Source organism: Podarcis raffonei, chromosome 6 (genome assembly GCF_027172205.1).
Source record: "Podarcis raffonei isolate rPodRaf1 chromosome 6, rPodRaf1.pri, whole genome shotgun sequence".
In the NCBI taxonomy this organism is placed as follows: Eukaryota; Metazoa; Chordata; class Lepidosauria; order Squamata; family Lacertidae; genus Podarcis; species Podarcis raffonei.
Window position 1 is genome coordinate 80,652,138 of NC_070607.1, and position 27,404 is coordinate 80,679,541.

Genomic DNA, 27,404 nt, shown 5'->3' on the forward strand with positions numbered 1-27,404 from the left:
TATACTATACTATACTATACTATACAGTGGTACCTCTGGTTAAGAACTTAATTCGTTCTGGAGGTCCGTTCTTAACCTGAAACTGTTCTTAACCTGAGGTACCACTTTAGCTAATTGGGCCTCCCGCTGCCTCTGTGCCACTGCCACACGATTTCTATTCTCATCCTGAAGCAAAGTTCTTAACCCGAGGTACTATTTCTGGGTTAGCAGAGTCTGTAACCTGAAGCATCTGTAACCTGAGGTACCACTCTACTATACTATACTATACTATACTATACTATACTATACTATACTATACTATGGTATTTGAATGTTTCTTTGATTGTCCTTGAATCTTCTTGCCACACTTGCCTTCCTCTCCTGCCACACCCTTTGAGAACCACTGGCCTACTGTAAGTGGCAGTGGTCAGGGCCGGCCTGAATATGAGGCAGGCTGAGGCAGCTGCCTCAGGCACTGAAGCCCAAGAGGCAGCGCCCCTGTGGGTGCCCTGCAAAAGAGGCCAGGGTTCTTGTGCCTTTCACAGTTGTGCTAAAGGGAGAATTTCTGAAGAGGCAGCTTCTTTTCCTCCACCAGAACACGCTGCATATAACCCAACTTTCCCTCTTCTGCAAACCTGTTAGAAGGCACAGGAGCGCCGTCCTCTGACCCAGGTCACGCACCTCTGGCCTTCATAGTTCTGCCTTCCAAAGAAGAGCCCACGCGGCCTGCCTCTTATTGATTTAACCTAAAAATTACAAAGTGCACTTTCCTGGTCCTCCTATTGGTTGTGCCTCTCTATCCTGAAACACACACACGCCATCAGAACACACATCCAGAACAAACAGAAAAAATGGCAAGAGCTAGGAAAAGAACCTACAATAAAGCAAAATACTGGAGCAGTACTTTTCTTTTTTTAAAAAAAATGGGAAATCGTCTTTCTTTTGTTTCCCCAAGGAACTGAAACCATGAGTCACAGAGAAAATTTCCTCTTCTTATGGAGCTGGTGACAGGGGGATTTGAAAAAAAGTTTTTTGCATTTATTCCCAGCTCTTTTGAGTTGGGGAGCAGGTGCAAGAGCAGGCTTCAACTTTCCATGCAATGAGCATACATTTGTGGCTGGGGAGGGGCACCTCGGGAAAGGCTCCATCCATTAACAGTTGGCCATAAGAAGACAAGTCCACAAACAAATTGCAGGTGTAGCCGTCATTTGGCTGCCTCTGAGCTAGGGAAATGAACGATAATCCCCAAATTAATCTTTAATCAGGCAATAACCGAGTACAGCCAGATCCGATAGGGACAATACTTTCCATCACAACAAAGAACTTAGCAAATATGTGCAGAGCAAAGGATGGAGAATGAAGGAGCCAGGAGAAAGACAGGCCCAAACCCATCATGATGGATTTATTAAGCGGGGGCATTTGTTTTCACAGTGCTAAGAGGAAAGTATCCCAATATATTTCTCTAGGTGTTGCTTCCCGCATTGGGTGATGAGAAGACAGGGCTTCTATACCTTTCAGGTAGGGCAGATTGCTGTTGGACTCTAAACTTCCATCAGCCACATGGCCAACGCTCAGGACTGATGGGAGTTGTAGTCCAACAATATAAGGATGATCATATCTGCCACCCCCCGCCAGTCCTTAATGGGTGTATACGAATGGGAATATTAACAGGTACAGTGGTACCTCGGGTTAAGAACTTAATTCGTTCTGGAGGTCCATTCTTAACCTAAAACTGTTCTTAACCACAGGTACCACTTTAGCTAATGGGCCTCCCACTGTCGCCATGCGGCGGTGGCACTATTTCTGTTCTCATCCTGAAGCAAAGTTCTTAACCTGAGGTACTATTTCTGGGTTAGTGGAGTCTGTAACCTGAAGCGTTTGTAACCTGAAGCGTCTCTAACCTGAGGTACCACTGTACAGTGTTTTGCACATCTGCAAGTCTAGGATATCGCCACAAGCTACACTTACTGAGCTAAAATATATCTCTAAGAGATACAGAAGGCTTGTCTCCTGCTGAAGAAGGGATGAGCCATTTTTTGAGTCAGGCTGCGTAGCTGTCTCCTTAGCCACAATTTGATCATCCGCAACTGATCCTTAGCTCTGTGCCTTATACCGACTTCTGAGGCCAATGAATCACGTGTGTGTGCCTCCTTCTCAGAATGATTCCAGGGTTCCAGCAATATAAGTGAGGGAGAAAAGCATTTCTCTTTTTTTGCTTTCTCATCTACGCCATCCATAATTTTATAGCTGTCAGTCATGCTGCCTCCACAGCTACCTTACTCACCTGTTTTCCTATGCTAAAAAGCCTCAAGCATTATAACGTTTTGTTTATATCCATGTTCCCTGGTAGGTTCCTCTGCAAATAGGGTGCACCCATATTATTTGTGTAGAAGAGAGGATTTTATGCCACACCTGCAGCTCCTCCTCCTGTTAAATATGAAGGAGCGTTGCCTCCTTTTGCACAGGGCCCACCTGAAATCAAGGTGCGACACCTTATTTATTTTACAGAATAAAACCCCCTCCTTTAAAAGGCAAATAATTTTAGATTTATCCTTTATACAAATTGCAGGACCAGCAAGTATGGACTACACTTTTGGATTCTGGAAATTAAGGAGGAAGAGAAGAAGTCTATGATGTTACCGGGACTCAATTTCAATTGGGTCGCTTCCATATTACCTGTTGGTTGAAGATGTTTTCTGATTTCTTTTTAGGAAGGTTATACGATGTTTTATCAAGCAAGAGTTATCCCACACGATCCAGTATGGTCCCCCATCACTTTCCTCGAACAGCCCAGCTTTGGGACAGAAATGGATTTGTTGTGCAAGAGTGCCAAATCAGCTTGAATTGTGCACCCTGGACTCAGCTATATAGCTGCAAATAAACCGTTTTAAGTGTGTTTTAAGTGCAATGTACAATGTGACAATAAATGGCTTATGGAAAATTCAATGTATTTTTAAAAATGCTTTTAAAAAAAGAGCATTTTCAGAACGGTTTTTATATGTGTGTAGATTCCACCCCTGTCTTTGCCAGTATGTGGACCCACTCAAAAAAGGAATGGTCTGGAAACACTCTTGGACTCTTAGCAAATGATCCTGTTTCATCTTCCACCGCTCTCCGCTCTGCTTCTGACCGCTGCTCATTTTGTCCTCCTCTGTGGCTGCAATTTGCATTCAGTACATTAGCAAGCCATTCTCTAACTGGCCTGTGAGCCTTCGGGGAATGCACAGCAGACCACAAACAGATGTGCGTTTTGACTGAAATGCTCAGTACCTGCCATTACGGCTCAGCATCCAAAGCAGCCAGCCCTACAAGGAGCCCAGCTCTGTTTGCTTTGAAGTATTCTCAGTGGGAGCAGGTTACTTCCAGAATATTTTGGGTACCTCTGGGATTTTGGTGCTATTAGGACATTCTTGCCGTCATGTTCCAGGAAGTACTCATGATCTGCTTTGCTGGAGGAGAACCAAAGAACTACAAGCAGCTTAGCAACACAGCACTGCCCTCTCAGTCTCCTGCCTCCTTTCCCCACCTGCAACATCCGGTCTGGTCTGATTTACCTTGTGCCTTCCTGACACCCATATGCATTGCTTGACACTGCCCCATCAGTGGCAGCTGCTGTTGTGGAGGAGGACCGGGGAGCATAAGAACACAAGGACATACAGAGAGGCTGCTGGATCAGACCCATGGCCCATCTAGTCCAGGATCTTGCTCTTAGATACCGGTAGGAAACCTGCAAACAGGACCTGAGCACATGAGCATGGTCTCTTCCTGTGGCTTCCAGAAATAATAATAATAATAATAATAATAATAATAATAATAATAATAATTATACCCTGTCCACTCTGGGAGGCTCCCAACAGAATATTAAAAACACGCTAAAACATCAAACATTAAAAACTTCCCTAAACAGAGCTGCCTTCAGATGTCTTCTGAAAGTCTGGTAGTTGTTTTTCTCTTTGACATCTGATGGGAGGGCGTTCCACAGGGCGGGTGCCACTACCGAGAAGGCCCCCTGCCTGGTTCCCTGTAATTTGGCTTCTCACACCCAGGGAACCGCCAGAAGGCCCTCGGTGCTGGACCTCAGTGTCCGGGCAGAACGATGGGGGTGGAGACGCTCCTTCAGGTATACTGGACCGAGGCTGTTTAGGGCTTTAAAGGTCAGCACCTACACTTTGAATTGTGCTTGGAAATTGGAAATGTACTGGGTCTCAGATATCATTGGACATCTCTCCTAAACAGATTTCTTCTAAAAGTCAGATAGCTGATTATTTCCTTGACATCTGATGGGAGGGCATTCCACAGGGCGGGTGCCACTACTGAGAAGGCCCTCTACCTGGTTCCCTGTAACCTCATTTCTCGCAATGAGGGAACCGCCAGAAGGCCCTTGGAGCTGGACCTCAGTGTCCGGGATGAATGATGGGGTGGAGACACTCCTTCAGGTTTCAGGTATACTGGGCCAAGGCTGTTTAGGGCTTTAAGGTCAGCACCAACAAAGAGATTTGCAGAAGCATACTGCCTCTGACTGTGGAGCAGAGCAGAGCCATCATTGCCAGTAGCCACTCTGACAGCATGTATCCTCCATGGATTTGCCCAGTTCTCTTTTAAAGCCATCCAGGTTGGTGGCCATTTCTGCTGCAGCTCAGCAGCAGAGTCCATGTTTTGTCCCAGGTTCAATCCCAGGAATCTCCAGGTAGGGCTGGGAAACTCCTGAAATTCTGGGAGAGCTCTTGGCAGTCAAGGGCTGACAATGCTGAGCCAATGGTCCGGCTTGGCCAAAGGCAGATTTCAATAATGTGATGGCATGAATGTAAAAAGCTGCTTCTACCGAGCCAGGACATTGGGCCACCTATTTTGTCTGCACAGACTGGCAGCAGATTTCCAGGGTTTCCGACAGGGGAGCCTTTTGTAGCCATAGCTGGAGAGGCAGGGATTGAACCTAGGGCCTTATTATTATTATTATTATTATTATTATTATTATTATTATTAATACCCCGCTGTCCTCGGCCAGAGCCAGGCTCAGGGTGGCTAACACCAATAAAATCACAGTAAAAACACAATAGGGGAAAAAGAAAAAGAAACCAATTTAAAATACAGGTTAAAATGCAATTTAAAATTCAGCCTCGTATTCAAAGTACCTGATAAATCAAGACCATAAGGGGAGGGAAACATAAGGGTCAGACTGAGTCCAAACCAAAGGCCAGGCGGTATAACTCTGTCTTGCAGGCCCTGTGGAAAGATGTCAAGCCCCGCAGGGCCCTAGTCTCTTGTGACAGAGCGTTCCACCAAGTCGGGGCCAGTACTTAAAAGGCCCTGGCCCTAGTTGAGACCAATCTAACCACCTTGTCACCTGGGACCTCCAAAATGTTGGCATTTGTGGACCTTAAGGTCCTCCACAGGGCATACCAGGAGAGGTGGTCCCCTTCTGCATGCAGGTGGTCTGACACTGAGCTATAGCTCCACCCCATATGGCAGATTGAACTAAACTTGTGGGAAGGAGGGGGTACATGTGAAAGACAGCAGCATGGGCGAGGGAATTTCAAGAGGTGTGGCTTTCTAGAAATGGCCAGGCAGGCTCAGGTGGGTCTTGATTGGGTTCTTATTCTGTGTCAGCATTTGAGAAGAGAGTCCAGCCCCACATGCTCTAGGAAGTCTAGCTTCCGTAGCCTGGGGATATTTCCAGATGACCTATTTATTGAGCACTCATCCTGTTTCCTTCACACACTGAAGTTGGCTAATGAATGCGCTTTCATTCTGATTTGTTTGTGGGGAGGTTAGATGGTGCTTGGTCAAAGCAAGGGCTAACCCAGTACATTTCCAGTGCATTCCCCTCTCGCTTTCCTTCCTGTAAGAAGGTCAATCTTTCAGGGAAGTGGGTTTGTTGGGCGAGAGCTCCGGTTCAACTCACTGAGCAACCTGAATTTGCCAGTGCTGTAGGTGACTTGAATCTCACCTGAAAATAGGAACAGCTTGGAAGCACCCTGGGTTTCTGCTCATCTTCAGTTAATGATGACCAACTGGAAAGTTTGTGTGTTGCTTTTGTCCCACTCTGGACCCTTTCAAAATTCTGGACAGGAGAGAGTGAGACAAAGTGGTGGAAAATGTTGAAGGAAATGACAAGGTTGTTTGTTTATTACATTTATGTACCACTTTTTCCTCCCAGGCGCTCAAGGGAGCATTTGTGGTTCTCTCTTTCCCCACTGTATCCTCACAACAACCTTGTGAGGTAGTTTAATCCGAGAGATGGTGACTGGCCCAAGGCCACCCAGGGAGCTTCATGGCTAAGCGGGGATTCAAACCCTGGCCTCCCAGGTCATAGTCCAACACTCCAACCATTACACCACGCTAGCTCACCACACAGATTGTGCTGGATGGGGAAGGGAATGGTAAGGCAGCAGAAGGACAGTGGTTGCTTCCAGACTTTCGCCATTTCTGGGTGGATTTCAGCCACTGGCAAATTCAGGTTGGGCAATCAAACGAATTTGGGGCTCTTGTCAACAAACCCACTTCCCAAAGCAGACTTTCTGCAATAAGGAGAGTGCTGGTGAAAATGCGCTAGAAAGTGTGGGATAATGCTTGGATGCAGCAGCATCTAACCACCTTGCAAAGAAATCAGAATTAATAGCCAAGGTGAGTTGCATCCAGACTACCTATGAGCATTCATTAGCAAATCCAAATATTACTTTTTTGTGATAAAGAGACTGGGAATGGCAGTGTGGCCAACGCTTGCCTGGTGCAACCTTGTCTAATCTCCCCACAACCAAATCAGGGAGATTAGACGAAGTTGCACCAAGCAGGTGGTATTCCCACATGATCCGCTGAATTTTTTTGGTCTTTTGGGGTTTGTTCCGCAAGATCTCCAAATTATATTTAATTGTGCAGACCCAAACTGTCAGGATGTGATTAAATCCCACCTGGAAGTGCCCATCATCTAATCATCCTGCAAACAAATCGAGACGAATGCTCAAGAAGCGAATGGTCTGGAAGTGACCAGCGAATGTGCATCCTCTGGCACTTGCTCTGCTCAAGAGCAATCTAGGTTTGAGTCAACATGCCCTAGGAAGAAGCAGCGAGTTCACCAGCTAGAGGGGCGATGCCGTCCTTGTGGCCAGCGATTGCAGAATCCTGTTGCTACTTGCATGCCAAGGGCTTCACTGAGCCAAGTAGATGGGAACGCTCTGAAAATAAAGCCCCTTCCCTTGCGAAAGGACGAAAGGGCAAAGCAAAAAGTATTCCCACCACCCATGCAACAATAACAGCCCCAACTTTTCACCCCAGCAGGAGCCGGCGTGGCTTGACAATAGCTGCGCTGTGCTGTAACGAGTTGGAGGCCTGCCTAGAAAATCATCAGAAAGTATTTTAAACCCAGCATAACATACATATTTATGGATCACCTTCTGTTTTACTGGGGCTCAACCCAGAGCTATGCAAGGCCTGTTTTAATGTGCCCCCCTCAATAAAAAGGCTCACGTTTCACATGTGAGAAGATTGGCGTCTCGCGAGCTAATTAATATGGGTTCTCCTCCACCTCCGGATTTTCCACGCAGGGTTATGCTGGCGACACTTTGTCTGTTCCTTCCATAAAGACCACGGTGTTGAGCCGTTAGTCTCACTTGCTGACAATGTGCTAGAGGCACAATGGGGTGAAGGCAAGGGGAAGCGGTGATGGGAAGCAGGGGCTGGTCGGAGGCCCCGCTACAAAGAACCTCTTCCAGGGCCTGGGTTGTGTCACTGCCCAATTAGGCTGTTGGCAGCCGCACTTCATTAAGGAGACAGCTTCCATCCAGGGCTGTAACTCACTTACTCACAAACGGATCTGCGGTTATAGGACACTTTCCACCACTTCATTGAAGATGAGAGGGTGTTTATTTTAATTATTATTATTATTAAAAGCATTTTGGGGGAAAGGTCTACACATTTTAGAGAAGGGTGAAGACATAGGGCTGCTCCAGACAATCTGCTTATTCAGCATTCAGAAGCTTAACTTGGTGCATCTGGTCTTTGCTGGGCATTTGTCCTGATTTGTTTACGGGGCAGTTATATGGCAATCAGCATTCATTCTGCATTCACCCCGATTTGCTTGCAGGGCGTTTGCACGTCTTCCCATCCATCATTACCGTATTTTCTGCTCTATAAGACACAACAGCCCATAAGACACACCTAGTTTTTGGAAGAGGAAAACAAGGGGGCGGGATTCTGAATCCCAGAAGCCAGGACAGCAAGCAGGATCACTGCACAGCAATCCCACTTGCTGTCCTGGCTTATGGGATAGCCGCGCACAGCCTCTTCCGGGCAAGGGGAGCCTTCATCCCCTGCTTAGGAGAGGCTGCGCGTGGCTAAGGTTCCCCCAAAAGCCGCGCTCCCGTTAAAGAGCGTGCGGAGTGTGTGTGTGGCTCTTGGGGGCTTTTCCCCAAGGAGAATGCATGCTCCACGCGGCTAGTGAGAGGGAGCACTGAGCAGAGCCTCCGCCTGCATTCGCTCCATAAGACGCACACATATTTCCCCTTACTTTTTAGGAGGGGAAAAGTGCGTCTTATAGAGCAAAAAATACGGTAATTCATCCCACATTTTTTCAGTGTGTTTTCCCCTATCACTTTCCTAAAAAGTCCTCTCTCTCGCTCTCTTTTTTAAAAAGTGGATTTGTTTCCCAAGATGGCAGGACATTCTAATCACATTTAATCATGCAAACCTAAATTTCTGGTATGTGCTTAAATTCCTCCCGCAAAGTACCGAGAGTCTAGAGGCATTTGAAAACACAAGTTCATTTCAGTTGGCATGCTGAAGTTCAGGACGTATAGAATCACAGAATTGTAGAATTCGCAGGGACCATGAGGGTCATCTAGTCCAACCCCCTGCAATGAAGGAATCCATTGCCCAACGTGGTGCTCAAACCCATGACCTTGATGAGGGCATTTTTTAACTGACCTTGGGCTCATCCCCATTTCTGCTTGTACTGTGATTTGTAGGAACTGGCCTGTGATTTGTAAGCGCAGGTTCCACCATTTCTTTTCTTTTTCGCCCGGCCTCTTTCCCCAGGAAACCCCACTGAATCAGAACAAACTTCAGTTGGATTTTTCGTGGATTGAAGTTTGTTCCGATTCAGTGGCATGCAGCGGGTTTTCCTGGGGGAAGTGCCAGGGCAAAGAAAAAAGAAAAAAAACAGCCTACAAATGCCTAGAAATGGTACCACAAGCAGAGGCATGGATGCGCCCCAAACCTGCTCCCAGGAAACAGGACATTTCAGAGCTTACATGGTGTCAATCCTGTACATGCCTTCTCAAAAGGATGCCCCATAGAGTTCAACGGGGCACCTCCTGGATAAGTGGGTATAGAACTGCAGACTTAGGCGCTTAAGAAGAGTCATGTTGACTTAGATGGAGCCTGAGAGTCTAAGCATATTTACCTGAAGTAAGTCCCATGCAACTAGGGTGTCCATGTGTCCTACTTTACCCCCCCTCTGTTTATTTAATTAAAAATGCAGTGAAATGGCTACATACAAATTCAGTTTCTGTTTGAAGGAGCCCTCTGTCTGAAGGGCTATCCAGTCCAAATATGGTTTAAAGACAAAGAACCATAAGAAGGAAGAAGCCTTGAAATTGCTCATCAACAGGTACATATATATCAACTGAGCAGGTCACCCACTGAGTCACAACCTCCCTCCCTATGGTGAGGTGGATTTATATGCCTATGAGTTTCCGGGTGTCATAGTTTGTGGGTGCCAGACCGTTTAACCAGCCAAATGTTAAAGTACAAGCCACATTAAAATCTAATTCATGCTGGCTTCCTGATGAAGTAATCGCTTGGGGACATTAAAAGAAGACCAGAGCAAGGATGATGACCCTTTAAGAAAGCCATTACGAAGGCAAAGACCCTGTGCCAGACAAAAAATGGAAGGGTCCCCTCCTCCAGCTCTGAGTCAGGTAGAAGACAAAAAGAGACTTTTTGAAGCAGAGTGGACAGTTTGGGATTTTTTATTTTATTTTTGCAGCGATGACACAGGCTGTAAAATGCAGCAAGCTGAAGGGAGGGTCAGAGCCACATTTCAGAGCACATTTGATTTCTCTTTGAATCCAAGGCTGCAAGTATATGAGAAGCCAGGCCATCTTGGAGTGTAATGCTGGCAGCCCCTACGTCGCAGGCTCAGGTTGTATATATGTGTAAATAAAGCATATATCATAAAGATACCACAGTCTCTGCAGTTCTCATTTCCAAAAGGAAACACAGATGCCTGGAACCCCTGGAATCTTGCACCGCTTGGAGATTGTGGTGGCGTGCAATATGTAACTTATAAAGAATTAAAAAATGCATATGTACACATAAATTAGCACATGCACATTTTACGCAAATCTATGTCCTCTTTTTCTGGGACGCGGGTGGCACTGTGGGTTAAACCACAGAGCCTAGGGCTTGCCAATCAGAAGGTTGGCGGTTCGAATTCCTGCAATGGGGTGAGCTCCCATTGCTTGGTCCCTGTTCCTGCCAACCTAGCAGTTCGAAAGCACACAGTGCAAGTAGATAAATAGGTACCGCTCTGGTGGGAGCAGTGTTTCCGTGCGCTGCTCTGGTTCGTCAGAAGTGGCTTAGTCATGCTGGCCACATGACCCGGAAGCTGTAAGCCGGCTCCCTCGGCCAATAAAGCGAGATGAGCGCTGCAACCCCAGAGTCGTCCACGACTGGACCTAACGGTCAGGGGTCCCTTTAACTTTACCTTCATGTCCTCTTTTGCCCTTTTAATTGGTGGTGCATTTCCTCCTGTTTGGCATATGCAAGAGGCTACCCTGCATTCAAATCAAGGCAGTTTATTTCCAAGGAAATTTAGCATTGAGGATAAAAGGCTGAGTCTAGCCCTCAACTCTGTCTCTGAAAGCAGCCAACTAGGTGCCCTAGGGAAGCTCAGAACAGGCTAAAAAGTGATGCCCACAATTGTTTATCCTCAGCATATGATATAGATAGATGATAGATAGATAGATGATAGATAGATGATAGATAGATAGATGATAGATAGATAGATAGATAGATGATAGATGATAGATAGATAGATAGATAGATAGATAGATAGATAGATAGATAGATGATAGATGATAGATAGACAGACAGATAGATAGATAGATAGATAGATAGATAGATGATAGATAGATGATAGATAGATAGATAGATAGATAGATGATAGATAGATAGATAGATGATAGATAGATAGATAGATAGATGATAGATAGATAGATGATAGATAGATGATAGACAGAAGAAGAAGAAGAAGAGTTTGGATTTGATATCCCGCTTTATCACTACCCGAAGGCATCTCAAAGCGGCTAACATTCTCCTTTCCCTTCCTCCCCCACAACAAACACTCTGTGAGGTGAGTGGGGCTGAGAGACTTCAGAGAAGTGTGACTAGAGCAAGGTCACCCACCAGCTGCATGTGGAGGAGCGGGGAAGCGAACCTGGTTCACCAGATTACAAGTCCACTGCTCCTTACCTCTACACCACACTGGCTCTCAGTCACTACTGGCCAAGATGGTTATCTACACCTTCACTATAATAAAAGAGATTTGATTTGATTTGTATATTTCCACTGTCAGAGGCAGTATGTCTCTGAAAGCCAGTTTCTGGAAACTGAAGGAGGGGCAAGTGCTCTTGTGAATGGGTCTGGCTTGTGGGTTTCAAACAGGTATCTGGTTGGCCACTGTGAGAACAGGATGTGAGGCTAGATGAGCCACTGGCCTGACCTAGCAGACTCTTATTGTGCTAAGAAGTAAATCCTATATTATTCAGTGGGTGCGCTTATCAAGTAGCGGCTATATCGGTGGCTGGATTCTGCAAGGAATTTAGAAAACCTGAGCTTTTGCTCGCTCTCCTTTCGGTATCATTCCAGGCACCTGCCAAACCAGAGACCCACGTGAGGAAAAACAACCACCACCACAACAGCAACAACAACACAGCCCAGGTCTGTTCCCTTCTTGTAGTTTAAAAGGGAGATGGGGAAGGAGCAGGCAGAACTGACTCAGTTTTTAATTCGGATGAATGGCTGCGCTTTCCACAATACTGGCTACCTCTCTGCAAAAGGAAATAGCTGTCTCATAAATATAAAAGGTGGAGACAATGTGGGAAGATAGGAGGGCAAGGGCTCCAAGGGAGAGTGCTGGGCTCTGAGCTCTCCAAAAGCAACAGCTTGCTGTCCAAAGAGCAGCAGAGGAAGGGAGATGGAGGAGGAACTGAGACAAACCTCTGTGTATCCCCAGTGCAGGATGAAGAGCATATGCCTCGCATCTGCACCACATCATGCCAGAGATTATCTACCAGGGATGAGGAACACGTTGCTCTCCAGCTGCTGCTAGATTGCAGCTTCCTGTATCCTTGACCACTGGTCTTGCAGGCAAAGACAGATGAGAGATGGACTTCAGCCATGTGTGTGGGGGGGTGTCACTGGTTCCCCCTCTGTGTGGGGGAAGGAAAACTGCTTCAAGTTGCCTCATGGGAAGAAATTGATGATGATGATGATGATGATGATGATGATGATGATGATAAGTACATCAGGCATCCCAAAATGTAGGACCTGAACAGGGCCAGATTTAGGTTTGATGAGGCCCTAAGCTACTGAAGGTAATGGGGGCCTTTATATGTCCAGCTGTCCTTTGTCAGCAACAAATTGTTGCTGTTTTTTGTGTTGAATATATGCTATATGGCAGGCATGTCCAAGTCCCAAGAGACCGCAATCTACTCCCACTATAAAAAAACTGTCAGTGATCTACTCATTGGAGCCTTCACCAAAGTTGTTGAGTTTTTTTGGAGGGGGGAGGAAGACCCAAAGTTGTTGAGCTTTTATTAATTTTTTAATTTTTTTGGTGGGAAACAGATTAACCAGGGTCATGTGTTCAACCAGTAGATTGCAATCGGCCGTTTGGACATGCCTGGACCTAATCTAAAGCCATTTGCACATAACATAATATGTATTTTTGAAATGTGCATCCAGTTTTCCCCCCTTTAAGTTTCTTGGGGGCCACAAAGAGAGTAGGGCCCTAAGCTATAGCTTGTTTAGCTTATATGTACACCTGGCACTGTATCTGAAGCTTTCCCTGGCTTGCATGGAGATCTATAGAACAGAAGCCTCGCTCGTTTAATTTCTGTGTGACGGGAAATTTAGTTTATTAACTAAATTTACATACCACCCTTCATCGAAAGATCTCAGGGTGGTTCATGGAATAAAATACAAAACGCAGCAAATAATTAAACAAAAACAACAAAACAGCAACCCTTCCTTCCCACAGATGCATTTAAAAGGCTGTAGGATAGTCTAATGGTTATGGGGTTGCTCGTGCGTAAGTTGCCGCCACTCCTGGGTAGGTGGCCTGGTTAAACCTTTCCTGGCTGGACAGCCCCCTCACTTCGTGGCTGCTCAGTCGCTGGCAGAATCCGACAGTGGGCATTTCTTCAACCTTTCCCAACATAAAAGTTGTTTGACGCCCAGTCTCCTCCTACTCTCCCTGCGTGGAAGTCTCCTGCGCAGGGTGGGCGTGGGTAGCGGAGGACCTGTGCTCTCTCCGCTGGTGTCCAGTGAAGAGTCTCTGAGCCTGCTCTCCGCTTCCCCCATTGGCCCCCCTCCATCCCTGGTGTGGCGCTGAATTTCTTCCCCAACAGGAGACCTGCCTCTCTCCCTACTTGGCCCCTCTCCAGCATCGTCGTGGAGCCCCTCCTCCTCCTCTCATTCCGATGGCAGTTCCCTGACAGATAGTAATCAGCCCAAGGCCTGGTTGAACAGGAATGTTTTCGCCTGGCGCCTAAAACTGTATAATGAAGGCGCCAGGCAAACCTCCCTGGGGAGAGCATTCCACAAACGGGGAGCTACTGCAGAAAAGGCTTGTTCTCGTGTTGCCACCCTCCAAACCTCACGTGGAGGAAGCACATGAAGAAGGGCCTCAGAGGATGAGCACAGAGTCTGGGATGATTTATATCATGGGTAGGCAAACTAAGGCCCGGGGGCCAGATCCGGCCCAATCGCCTTCTAAATCTGGCCCGTGGACGATCCGGGAATCAGCGTTTTTTTACATGAGTAGAATGTGTGCTTTTATTTAAAATGCATCTCTGGGTTATTTGTGGGGCATCGGAATTCGTTCATTTTTTTAAAAAAATATAGCCTGGCCCCCCCCACAAGGTCTGAGGGACAGTGGACTGGCCCCCTGCTGAAAAGGTTTGCTGACCCCTGGTTATATGGAGAACGGCGGTCCTTGAGGTATTGTGGTCCTGAGCCATTACAGTGGTACCTTGGGTTAAGAACTTAATTCGTTCTGGAGGTCTGTTCTTAACCTGAAACTGTTCTTAACCTGAAGCACCACTTTAGCTAATGGGGCCTAATGCTGCTGCCGCACCGCTGCTGCGCGATTTCTGTCCTCATCCTGAAGCAAAGTTCTTAACCCGAGGTACTATTTCTGGGTTAGCGGAGTCTGTAACCTGAAGCGCCTGTAACCCGAGGTACCACTGTAATAGCTTTGAAGACTCAGGAGCAAGACACCCCCAGTAAAAGTGAACACAGATAGCAGCCTTCTACACAGCTGGATCGTTGTTCCATCTATCTCAGTACTGTCTAATCTGACTGACAGTCGCTTTCCAGGGTCTCAGGCAGCGGATATTCCCAGCTCTACCTGACAACTGTTCCTGGGTTGTTCTGGGGCAACGCATGTGCTCTGCGTCTGAGCCACGGTTTCTCCTCTAGTTCACGCTTATTTAGTGGCAGCCTCCATCCCATGCAGGGGCACCACTGAAGATTTGGGTAAGGGGGGAGGAGCAATATTGCCACTGCAGCTGTCGTTAAGGGAACGTGCCAAGGAGTGTGCAAAAGTTAGACCTGACACAACTCCTGCCTGTGGGCTTGCAGCTTAAAGAAAGAAATGATACAACAGAGAGGAAGGAGAAGAGAGGAAGGGGCAAGACAATTATTTGAGAGGAAGGCCTCCATAAATCTTTAAATTAGAGCAGCTCGATGCTGATGGAGTCTGAGAGGGGCTGGCCAGCAGGCAGACTGATGGCATATCACTGCTTAATGCTAGCCCAACAATGCCAGGCATAATTTTGTACAGTGCCATTTTGAGACAGGAGAAGGCAGCGGCTGTTGATGCAGCGAAGAGACCCTGACACAAATCTCACCTCAAGCGGCCTATGCTCAGGGTCAGCATGGTTGGAGTGCTAGAACGGGCGAGATCTGAAGAGTTCTGGGTTCGAAATAGCACTCAGCCACAAAGCTCAATGGGTGAGCTTGGGCCAGCTACCTCATGCCAGCCCGTTCCAATAGTTGCTTTGAGGGGAGAAATAATCATGAGAGCCAACCAGAGCTCCACAGAGAAAGTCAGGGGAGTTAAAATGTCTTAAACATAAGCTGCTCTCTTTAATAGGTAAAGGGGCCCCTGACCATTAGGTCTAGTCGTGGCCGACTCTGGGGTTGCGGTGCTCATCTCGCTTTATTGGCCGAGGGAGCCAGCATACAGCTTCCGGGTCATGTGGCCAGCATGACTAAGCCGCTTCTAGCGAACCAGAGCAGCGCACGGAAACGCTGTTTACCTTCCCGCTGGAGTGGTACCTATTTATCTACTTGCACTTTGAGGTGCTTTCGAACTGCTAGGTTGGCAGGAGCAGGGACCGAGCAATGGGAGCTCACCCCGTAGCAGGGATTCGAACCACTGACCTTCTGATCGGCAAGTCCTAGGCTCTGTGGTTTAACCCACAGCGCCACCTGCGTCCCTGCTTTCTTTAATACGGCAATATTAATGTTGGCCCACCTTGCAGGGTTCTTGTTAGGGCACTGGATAGCTCACAATCCACCAAGCTGAATTCGGGCTGCCAGTCTTGCACAGTGGGACTTGATAAGTGCCTTGTTTTTCATCCTGCTTAGGAGTGGAGGATTATTAATGGAGCACCAGTCAACAGGCCACAGTTCAGCTACGTGTGCCACAAATTTCGCTGGCATGTCGTCAAGATTAGCTGCACTGAAGTCTAGAGTGCCATACAAATGCAAGGAAGGGACTGCAGCTCAGTGACAGAGCATATGCTTGGCATGCAGAAGGTCCCAGTTTCAGTCTCAGATCCCTTTCATGTGCTTATGCAATGCGATGATTCTGGGCGAGATGCTTTCATCCCTGTGCGGAACGAACAGGCCTCTGACCAGACAGCATTACCTCCACCACGAAAGCTTTCCTCTCAGACACTGCCAGCCTGGCCTCATGAGTCACTGCTGAGCCCACTCTAACCCCCAAGAATGCGTCTGAGATACAGCCAGCAAATCAGCGCATGAGGCAGCTGGAAATGTTCACTTGAGGTCAAGTTCACTCGGGCCTTCAGCTCTGGCAGTCTCCAGCTGAGAGACAAACCTTGGAGCCTTCTGTACTGATGCTGTCTAATAAGTCAGCCCCAGACATCTCAGGATTCTTTCCCACCGGTTGCTGGGCTGTGGTTTAGAGAGTGAACACGACGATGCTTAGCAACATCTGGGCCTTATATGGTCAGTCTGCTGTCGTATGAACCCAGGGGGGAGGGGAACCTTCCCTGCAAGATGGTGTTGCAGTCTCTGGAGTGCTCCTGTCCAGTGGTCCAGTCGTGCCCATCTAAGATACTCTATTTCATGCCATCACCACCACCCAACAGTCAACCAGCAGTCCATAGCCATTGAGCATGCTCGGTATTTTGAGATTCCCCACACAGTTGTTGTGTCTTTTTTGGGGGTACTCCTGAAACCTTGGGTTCCCTCAAGTCCCTCAAATGTAAACCAAGGATGTTGCAAGGGTCTAGAATTAGGGGCATCTCCCATAGAAATAGGTGCAATATATCTCCAGTGACTGCACACATGGGGCAAGTATTTGGAGTAGCATTGACCATCACACCTTGTTGTAGGTTCTTGGAGCAGCTGGTTGGGTATGTGTGGGTTATCACTTTTGAGAGACTTGGAAGGAAGAGCTCAGAGCTGCCATGGTACAGAGGTTTCTTTTCTCTGTCAGATGATTGTCACGTGTCACATTTATATTGCAGGCTGTTTCTTTATATTGTAAACAACTACAGGCAGGAATTTGACTTTTTTTGCTTGTGTGCTTGTGCTACCCTTTCATATGCCATGTATATTCACAACACTGTCCACCTGATTAATCCTACCTACCTAACTGCAGCATCTGATGAAAAGCCTACCTTGGTGCCTGCAACCTTGCATAGTGAAGTTGCTTGGGAACCTGTGGCTCTGCAGAATTTGCTGAAGCAGAGCTCCCCTCATCCCTGGTCACTGGCCATGTTTGGTGGGGCTGATGGGAGTTCCGTAGTTTCCTTTTGGCGCCTGCCAAAGACATTCTTATTTAAACAAGCCCACCCAGATATTTAGAAAGTTTGTATGAGTTCTAATTTGTTTTATACTATTCTATTGTGGTTTTAATTTTCTGCATGTTTTAAATTCTGTATGTTGTAGTTTTTTAATGTGTAGCGATAATTTTATTCTTTTGTAAACCGCTTTGAGGTTTTGTCAAGTGGTATATAAATTTTATGAAACAAACAAACACTTCAGCAGCATCTGGCAAATCAGAGGTTCCCCACACCTATTTGATGAGGTCAGAGCTCTTTCCCCACTGCCTTGTCCTTTTCATTGGAGATGTCAGAGATGGAACTTAAGACCATCTGCAAGCCAAGCATGCATGAGCCACTGGGTTACAATCCTTGCCCACCCAGTCACTGGCAGCACGTGGTGAACTTTAAAGTAGGTACCTCATGGCTCACAGATCATCTGAACCCAACCTACGTTATCCAAGATGTTAGGTCAGACTTTAAGGCAGTGATGGGGAACCAGTAGTCCTTCAGAAGTTGTTGAGCTTCCATCAGCCCCAGCTGGTGTGACCAATGGCCAGGGATAATGGGAGATGTGGTTCAGCAACACCTGGTAAGGACTCAGTGGGCATCACTGTGTAACATCTTACCCCAGATCAGAGCCCTGTGACAGTTTAGACAACCTTGACGTTATACGCGACAACAGAACCTCAGAGAACCATTGCATGGAGATTGAAATGGCAACCCATGAGACGTGGTCAAGGCCCTTCTTTGACTCTCCCTTTGAGGCAGAACTGATGGTCTGCCAAGGGATCAAAAACCATAATATAAGAGCCCTGCTGAATCAGTCCAAAGACTCCTCTGGGATCCAGCATCCTGTTCTCACGGTAGCCAACTGGATCTACTTGGCAGGGAGCCTGGTCCTTCTCCTTCCTCATCAGAAGGTGCTCCCCTAGCATATGAACTGAACATAGATATTGGGGATGGGAGAGGGTGGTCAGAGATCCGGCTTATGCATATATAAAATTAGCACCCTAGCAGGAGGTTGCAGGAGTAAGCGCATGTGGAACAGTTGCAATGGGAAGCAGATGTTCTGTGATTGAGCCCACATGGGAAGAGGAGAGAGCTGCTCACCACGCCTGAGCTGAATCATGAACAGGAAGCATCACTCAGCATTCACATCAGCCAGGGCCCTACAGGGTTGTTTCAGAAAGTTTGGGTGAAGACAGACATCACATATAAAAAGAGAGCTCAGAGGGAGAGCAGGACTTGCTTCCGGCTTTGTAAGTGAATGGGCAAGATATGTACACTGACGCATCAAACGCTGGCTCGGCTGTTGGTCTTGTCTCTCCCAAGTGGGCTGTTGGCGTCTTTAAAAAAATAAAATAAAATAAAGCTTTTATGTGCATTCTCCTTGTTTTTTCTGTGCTTTTCTGTCTGTTCATTGCCTTATTAAGGAACACAAATAAACTCCTCTCCCGCCAACTGCAAAACTGCTCTAGGGAGGCTGGGGCAGGCTTCATGGTGACATTGCTAAGGGAAACAGCCAATCAGCATGGTGCGCAGCCAACTTCTCATTGAGTTTCTTTATGGCAAGCTTCCACAACCTGGTGCTCTCCAGATGTTTTGGCCTGTAACATTTACCATCCCCCAGCCAGCACAGCTGTTGCACCCAAAACTTCTGAAGGGCACGAGGTTGGGGAAGCCTGGTTTATGGGATATCTATCCTGCCTTTTTACTCCAGAAGGATTACTCAAGGCAATTTACAGTGTTTTAATGTGAAAGACTAATACAGTGAAATTGTAACAGTAAAGTAAACTAAGAGACAACGGCAAAATCATCATAAAAAAATTGTAACAGGAAGGATGATTGAAGAAAGAAGTTAATATGGAGGAAAGTGGCTATAAACTAACACAAAGATTGCAGCTTGTTTTTGGTATGGGGAGGGAGACATAAGAGAGAAGTAAAATTATGCAGTCAGCTGCAGTTGGGGAGTATTTTTGAGCCTTTGCACTTCACAGAGTTCTTTATTAGGTATATACAGAGCTAGCCCAATACATTTTGCCGCCTGAGGCAAAGGACAAGATGGCGCCCCACACCCGCTGGACAGAATCTGATTGGTCTAGTGGCAGTTGAATCTTACTTCAACCCTGGCTGTGCAGCAACATCCAGAAGGCTAGCAGCACAGAGCGGGGAATGGTAGGGATAGCAGGGATGCGGCCACACGGCAGCATCTGGAACCTGAGGCAGTTGCTTCACTCTGTGCAATGCTAGGGCCGGCCACCTGTATCAAAAACACACACTGAGCTATTTCGGTGGGGCACAGGTGAGCATCCCAAGACATATCCAGGCACACATCTGGATCAGCTGAGCACATGGAAGCCTGCTTCCATATGCTGGTCCCCCTTAATAGATCAGAGTGATTGTGGGTCAAAGATCTAAAGTTGGTGACTCCCATGATGGACCTCTTCTGGATTTGGCAGTGTATGCACAGGAATAGAAAGAAAGGCAGGGTCAGTGCAAGAAGCGAGTGTCTCTTTTAATACCTTCCTTTTTACAATGTCCAAAGCATTAAAAGATCCTGGCTGAATCGCCTTGTGATGGCCACCAACTTGGATGGCTTTTAGAATACGATTAAACAAATGGATCACGGATAAATCTGATGGCTTTGGTCTACCTCCACTGCTGGAGATGGTATGCTACCGAATACCAGTTGCTGGAAACTGCAGAAGATGATGGTGTTTTTGTGCTCAGATCCTGCTTGTGAGCTTCTCACAGGCATCTGGTTGTCCATTGTGAGAAGAGGACACTGGGTTAGGTGAGCCACTGGCCTGATCCTGCAGACTCTTCTTATGTTCTCCCTGGATTTCCATGAACCTTGGATGAGCTCCTAGGTTTATAAGTGATACTAAACACATCCCCTTCTTCCCGTGTTCGGTTGCTCTGCCATGGAACTTTAGCAATTCCTCTTGGACATTTCTGCTTCGTCTCAAGATGTTGTTCTATCCGCCCCCATTTTGTCCCATGTGGGAATTGTCAAGTTCTGGAGATAACGAGGAGGATGGATTGTTCGGACAGGATGTTGCACAAACCCCCTGGTGCTGTGTGCAGGCAATTTTAATAAGTAATAATAGAGAGAACTCCAAAGAAAGTAACCTGGTATAGCAGACAAGTCAGATTTATCAAAGCAGAGAGGAAATACTCCCCAGAAATGGATCTGGCATGAGTTCCTGTGCACCAGTCCCACGCTCCTGTCTGCCACCACAGGCAACTGTTATCTGGAACAGACCAATGTTTAAAATAGCCTGGAAAATAAATAGCTTTCCAGCTTGACTGATCCTCCAAAGCCTGTGGTTCATCCCAAAAACATTTATAGTTTTCTCTGGAGTGTTTCCGGCATGCATCTCAATGTCTTCCAACTCTTTTCTTCTCCGTCTATGACATTAACAGACCTTTGGGGATTCTTAAAGCACCACTTATGTGAGTGCATTTTAAACAGAGAGGGAGGGAGGGAAGCTTCCCAGCTCTCCTTGTCTCTGTTAGACGGACAGTCGTTCAGTAAGGCCTACTCCAAACAGAGATCGATCAAACGTCAGGCTTAAAGTGCAGCCCAGCTAGCTGTGAACTTGTTTAATGTTCATAATTTGCAGCTGTGTCATCCTAATCGAGCATTTTATTGTTTTTCCAATGGCACCCAAGCTCATCATTCATTTATTCAGCGTGGCTCAAAGTTTTAATTGGTGACACAAGACAAATGCCTGGCGAAAAGTTTCCAGCGCTTTTTAAAACCAGAGCTAGACCTGGCTGGGAGCCATCACAAAACCATCTCGCTTGTATCAGGCCCCCTTGGGAATCCGCATGATGCATTATATGAAATGGGGAAAAGGAATCTCAACCTGCCGTGCTTCAAAGCTGGAACATCCCCCTGAGTAAGCTTTAATGCTCCGTAATCCTAACATGCGTCAGATACCTATTCATCCTGGTCCACAGCTCTCCCAAAGCTACTTAAAGCTAGGATTGCAGGGCAGACTGGAGACAGTGGCCAACAATTCGCTGGTGTTGTATGGCCATATGGTTCTGTTACTAGATTTTGAGTTGGTGCCCGTGCTCCGTGGCTCATCGTATAAATAAATCCATGTACATGCTTAATCCTCCCTCCCTCCCCATTCCCATCTTCTGCTAGTAACTAACCACACTACTGACTATACACAGAAATTCAGGGTTCATACAGATGAATGGATGTTTCTCCTGGTCTGGCACTATGAAGCATAATTTGGTTGGCCAAGTTGTAGCCTGGATATTTGTACTGAGAAACTGTGTTTAGGGGGCAGGGCTGGGGGAAGAGAAAGTGAAGGGGTGTCAAACTAGATGTGATTTGCATTGAATGCGCGCACATTTAAAATTATAAATAGCTGCTGATGAGCAGGAAGCAGGATATGGATTGTGGCAGGTGGGGAGCACAAGCGACCTTTCTGCTACCCAACACAATCCCCATGAAAACTGGCATGTCCTATTGCTCTTATATGCATCGGAAGGACTTCCCCGTCTGGCTGGCCACCGTGGGAACCTGAACTGGATAGCCTTTTGGTTTGATCCAGCACAGGCCTTCTTATGTGCAGACTGTGGGCATCTCCAGGCTGGTCTTATTCAGCAAGGTGTGGGTGTCTTTAGACAGCCATGTGTTTGCTTCATAGCCATAAGCCAGCCGTGATCCATTTAAGGGTCTCCATTCATTCTGCGAAGTGAGCTTCTGGACCTCTGCCCCAGAGCCCTGGCTGTACTGCTCTGTACAGTAATTAAAGGTGCAGCAGCTCTGTTTTCCTTTGCAGCTGCACCCCAGAGCGCAACTCAGCACCCACTGGCTGCCTAAGCGCCTTTTTCAGGGTCCCAAATTGCATGGGCCAAGCCTCAGCAGGTAAACATCACAACCCACAGAACACCTTAGTTCCTGCTATCACTATGAAGCCCGTGCTGGAATAAAGACTGGTGCCATTGTTTGCCATCTGTGGGCAATCACTGAGGCCCACTTCTTAGAAGGGGCTCCTTTGCAGATCATCAGGCCCCCTGGCTTTGTCACTGGTCCTATTGAACCCACCCTGTTCTGCTGGCATAGAGGGAGAGCACCACAAGAGACAGGAGTCTGCTTCCTCCATGAGCGCCTTGATCTGGTCTGCAACCACCCACTCAGGAACCTTGCCCAAGAAGAGGAGATTGACAACTGGCTGGTACACTGGTTGAAGTAGCTTCAGGTTGAGCATTTTTGGGTTGCGCTCCATGGCGCTCCGTGGCTCCGGAAGTAACAGAGTGCATTACTTCTGGGTTTCGCCGCTCGCACATGTGCAGACACTCAAAATGATGTCACGTGCATGTGCGGAAGTGCCGAATCGTGACGCTGGTTGTGTTTGCTGCAGGATGCGAACGGATCCCGTTTGCATCCAGAGGTACCACTGTAGTTAGGTTTCTGTGGTTTCTTAGGTTTCTGTGAATCCAGGTATGGTTTCCTGAGGAGTGGTTTTACCCCGCCTCCTTCTGATGTATCATACTTTTCTTTGAATTAGACTAACTTTGATATACTTTTAGTTAGTCTAATACAAAGAGAAGTATGAAGATATACTTATGGTCACTTCCAGCCAACCTGTTTACTTAGCATTCACAGACTCTCCAAGTGTCCCCATTTTCCAGGGACAGTCCCAGATTTACAGAGCCGTCCCAGTTTCTGACTTGATCCCGGAATGTCCCACCTTTTCCTTAGGACAACCCCATTTTCATCAGAGAAATGTTCGAGGATATGGAGTAATGTGAAGCCTGAGCCAAGGATATAAGTAACTATACAACCTTTGGAAGACATCTGAAGGCAGCCCTGTATAGGGAATTTTTTTTAAAAAATGTTCAATGTTTTATTATGTTTTTATATATGTTGGAAGCCACCCATAGTGGGTGGGGTACAAGTAATAAAAATATTATTACTACGGAATAGGACATCCTATTTTTATCGGTGAAATGTTGGAGGATATGCAATCATTCTTATTCATTTGTAGGAGGTTAAAGGTAAAGGGACCCCTGACCATTAGGTCCAGTCGTGGCCGACTCTGGGGTTGCGGCGCTCATCTCGCTTTATTGGCTGAGGGAGCCGGTGTACAGCTTTCGGGTCATGTGGCCAGCATGACTAAGCTGCTTCTGGTGAACCAGAGCAGCACACGGAAATGCCGTTTACCTTCCCGCTGGAGCGGTACCGATTTACCTACTTGCACTTTGACGTGCTTTCGAACTGCTAGGTTGGCAGGAGCAGGGACAGAGCAATGGGAGCTCACCCCGTCACAGGGAATCGAACCGCTGACCTTCTGATCGCCAAGTCCTAGGCTCTGTGGTTTAACCCACAGCGCCACCCCTGTCCCTGTAGGAGGTTAGATGATGTCATATTAAGTATTTGTTATCCCACATCACTTATTTTCACATCACTTTCCTTACTGCAATAAGTTCAGTTATTATTATTTCTAGAAGTCACCTTGAGAACTTCAGTTAGTCGGTGGGGTACAGATGTTAATAATAATAATAATCATAATAATCCATTTGTGCACAGCATGTCAGGACCTGCATGCCAGTGGTGGGCGTGTCCAGAGTGAGAAAGTGCAAAGGGAAAAAGTGGGCGGAGCATACTCTCAATCAGGACCAAGGGCATGGTAGCCTTCTATATGTTGTTGGTTTGTAACTCCCATCTTCCCCTACCATTGGCCAATGCTGATTGGGGCTGATGGGAGTAGAGTCCAGCAACATCTAGTGGGCTGCATTGTCCCCATCCCTGGTCTAAAATGACTGGCATTGGCTTTCTGAGTTTTCAGATGCGTCCTTCCCCTATCTTAGTTGGAGATTTCAGAGGGGGATTGAACCTGTGACCCTGTGCTCTTGGAGTGGCAGTCCTTCTCCTCCCACAACGTTTTTCCGGTGGAGGGGGATGCTGGAAGCTTGAGAGTTTAGCCCTGAAAATTGTGCTCCCCCTCAGCCCTCTCAACGCAACCAATGCGCCGGTGTGCTTGAACATTTCTGTGCTTCAACACTCAAGCAGCCCACCACCTCTCACGCTTTGCTTCAGTGAGCTTCTGCTGCTTCATCTTTTATGAATGGCAGCCCATTAATGTCACAACCTTTCAAAGATTCACTTTGGAAGCCAGCTCTCTCTTAGCATGAAGGGAATTCTCCCCTCTCCGGTGTCATGTTCCCGACCCCCCCTTCCTCTTCAGGTCTCATTCAGCCATCGACAGTAGCAAAAGAAAGAAAGTGGGGAAAGGGGGATAAAAAGCAGCACCGAAGAAAAAGAATTTGAAAACTCCAGTGAGAAGAGACTGTAATTTACTTACTCCCCACAATGAAGACTCGTTGCAAATCATCCTGTGCAAAAATAACTCCTTTCTCCAACTTTTGATCTCTGATATTCCTGTATTTCCCAGGGGGAAATGTAAATCTATGAACTTATTGCTAATGTTTCCTGCTTCTGACAGTGGAGCCAGTTGATATTTTAGCTGAGAAGCCAAAGAAAAGAGGTGTGCGGGAGGCGAGGGTGGGCGGGGGGGGGGGAGATGCAGGCATATTCTTAATGACTGCAGACTGTTTCCAATCTTAGTTTCACTTTTCAGATGGAGACTTTCCATTTTATGACAGAGAGAGAGAGAGAGAGAGAGAGAGAGAGAGAGAGAGAGAGCTCTTTAAATAAAACATGATTTAACTTTAGCCAAACTTCCTCCCAGTGTTTACGCTTTTGGCTCGGAGTTTGATCCATTTCAAACTGGATCCTTTTGAAGGAGCCCCACTCACCAGCATGCGCTAGCACAATGCTTTGTGAATTGTATCACACACTTTCAAGCTGTAATTCTTTTTTGGCTTCTGTCCATTTCGTTTTCCCTCCCCCAGCCTGCCTCCCTTCCCGCCTTTACCCTACCAGTTTCCCAAGGCAAAGAATCTCCACAGTGCCCAAGAAGCGACCCGATTCTGCTTTCAGCCACTTTGGGAGGAAGCTGTTAATTTTTCTGATGGAGGGGACTGGGATGGTACAAGCAGAGCACAAAATAGTATTGGCGCAGTCTGGCTAACCCTAAGCATTTTTAAGGCCCGTTGATTTAAAGCGTTCCTTCAGATGTCGAAACAAGACTTCAAAATAATTTCAGTTGATTGCCGTCGAAATCTGTGGGACTTAAAAGCACTTAGCAGGTTGGGTAGCCATAGCAGAGTATCTGCTTTGTAGGCATGGGGTGTCAAATTCAGCCTCTGCAATCCTTAGGTGGGGCTGGGAAAGGTTCCCTGTGTGACATCCTAGAGAGCTTCTACCTGTGAGTAGAGACAATGTGGAGACGGATGACCTGACTCAGTTAATGATTGGTTCCTATGTCCCTGTGGCCTAGTCAGGGCCAATTCAAGCTCTTTGAATGATGAATATTCAAAGATGAATATTGTACTGCCCCTACTCTGACATCTTCTTACTGTGGATATTATATTCCCTCCTTAAAGGTTCTCCATATTACAGTGTCTTTTCTCTGTTCCATGCAAAGAAATAGGCCAGAAGTCTCCATTCACTAACATGGAATGGGAAATGCGTTTGCAGTTGGGAAGAACTCATTGGGTAGAGGAACACTTCCACCTGCTGTGACTTGAGTTCCTAGATACAATGACCTGTTTATGGAGCATTCATCCTGCTTCGTTTGTTGGGCGATTAGATGATGTTGGCTAGTTGAAGAGCATTTGGGGAGGCCAGATGCTGCTGTATCAAAGAAAGCATGCCCCCCCCCACATTTCCCCTGCATTTCCCCTTCCTTTTACACGCCACAAAAAGTGTGACCTTTTCGGAAGCAGGTTTGTAGCAAAAGTGCACCATTATCGGGCTTTAATTGCGCTACCTGAATTTGCCAGTACAGTGGTACCTCTGGATGCGAACGGGATCCATTCCGGAGCCCCGTTCGCATCCTGAAGCGAACGCAACCCGCGTCTGTGCGTGCGCGGGTCGTGATTCGCCGCTTCTGAGCATGCGTGTGATGTCCTTTTAAGCATCTGCGCATGCATGAGTGGCGAAACCCAGAAGTAACGTGCTCCATTACTTCTGGGTTGCCGTGGAGCGTAACCTGAAAACGCTCAACCTGAAGCACATTTAACCCGAGGCATGATTGTATGTGACTGAATTGCACCTGAAAATAGGGAGTCTCTCAGCACCCACAGTATGGCTGGGAAACACAAGTAGCATGTTGGAAAACAGAACTAGTGTTGTTCTTGATATTACTTGATGCTCTTGCTCTCATTTTGAAAAGATGTTTATCCATATTCTGCAAATAAAAAAAACCATTCTGATAATATACTATACTACACCGAAATGTTAAAATGCTTCTTTGATGGTCCTTGAATCTTTCCACCACACTGGCATACCTTCCAACATTTCTCTGATGAAAATAGGGGTATCCTTAATAATAATAATAATAATAATAATAATAATAATAATAATAATACCCCACTCATCTGACTGGGTTGCCTCAGCCACTCTGGGCAGCTTCCAACATATATAAAAACATAATAAAATATTAACCATTAAAAAAAAACTTCCCTATACAGGGCTGCCTTCAGACGCCTTCCAAAGCTTGTATAGTTACTTAGCTCCTTAACATAACTCCACACCCTCCAACATTTCTCCAGTGAAAACAGGGAATTCCTACCATACCCTCCAACATTTCTCTCTTGAAAATAGGGACGACTAAGGAAAAGTGGGACATTTCAGTATCAAGTCAGAAACCGGTACACCTTCCGTAAATCTGGGACTGTCCCTGGAAAATAGGGACACTTGGAGCCTCTGCACCTTCCACACTCTCCTGCCACACCTGTGTGGCATGTCCTACCCTTTGAGAGACTGTGCCAGGTAAATCAACCTGATTTGCAGCTGTTGGAACTGCTCAGAAAATGACTGAAGCCCTGGACTTTCATTTTAGCACTACTTATAGGGGGCAGGCAAAGAGGGGTGCAGAGCTTGCCCTCAGCTAAGCTGTACCCTCTCCATCTAGCACCAAGTGCCTCGTGGGAAGTATCACCAGAGAAAGAGGGAGGCTGGCGAAGGAGACATTAGGCACCTGCTCCTTTTCCAGCTGGACTGTCCACCCCCCCCCACCCAAGCCATTT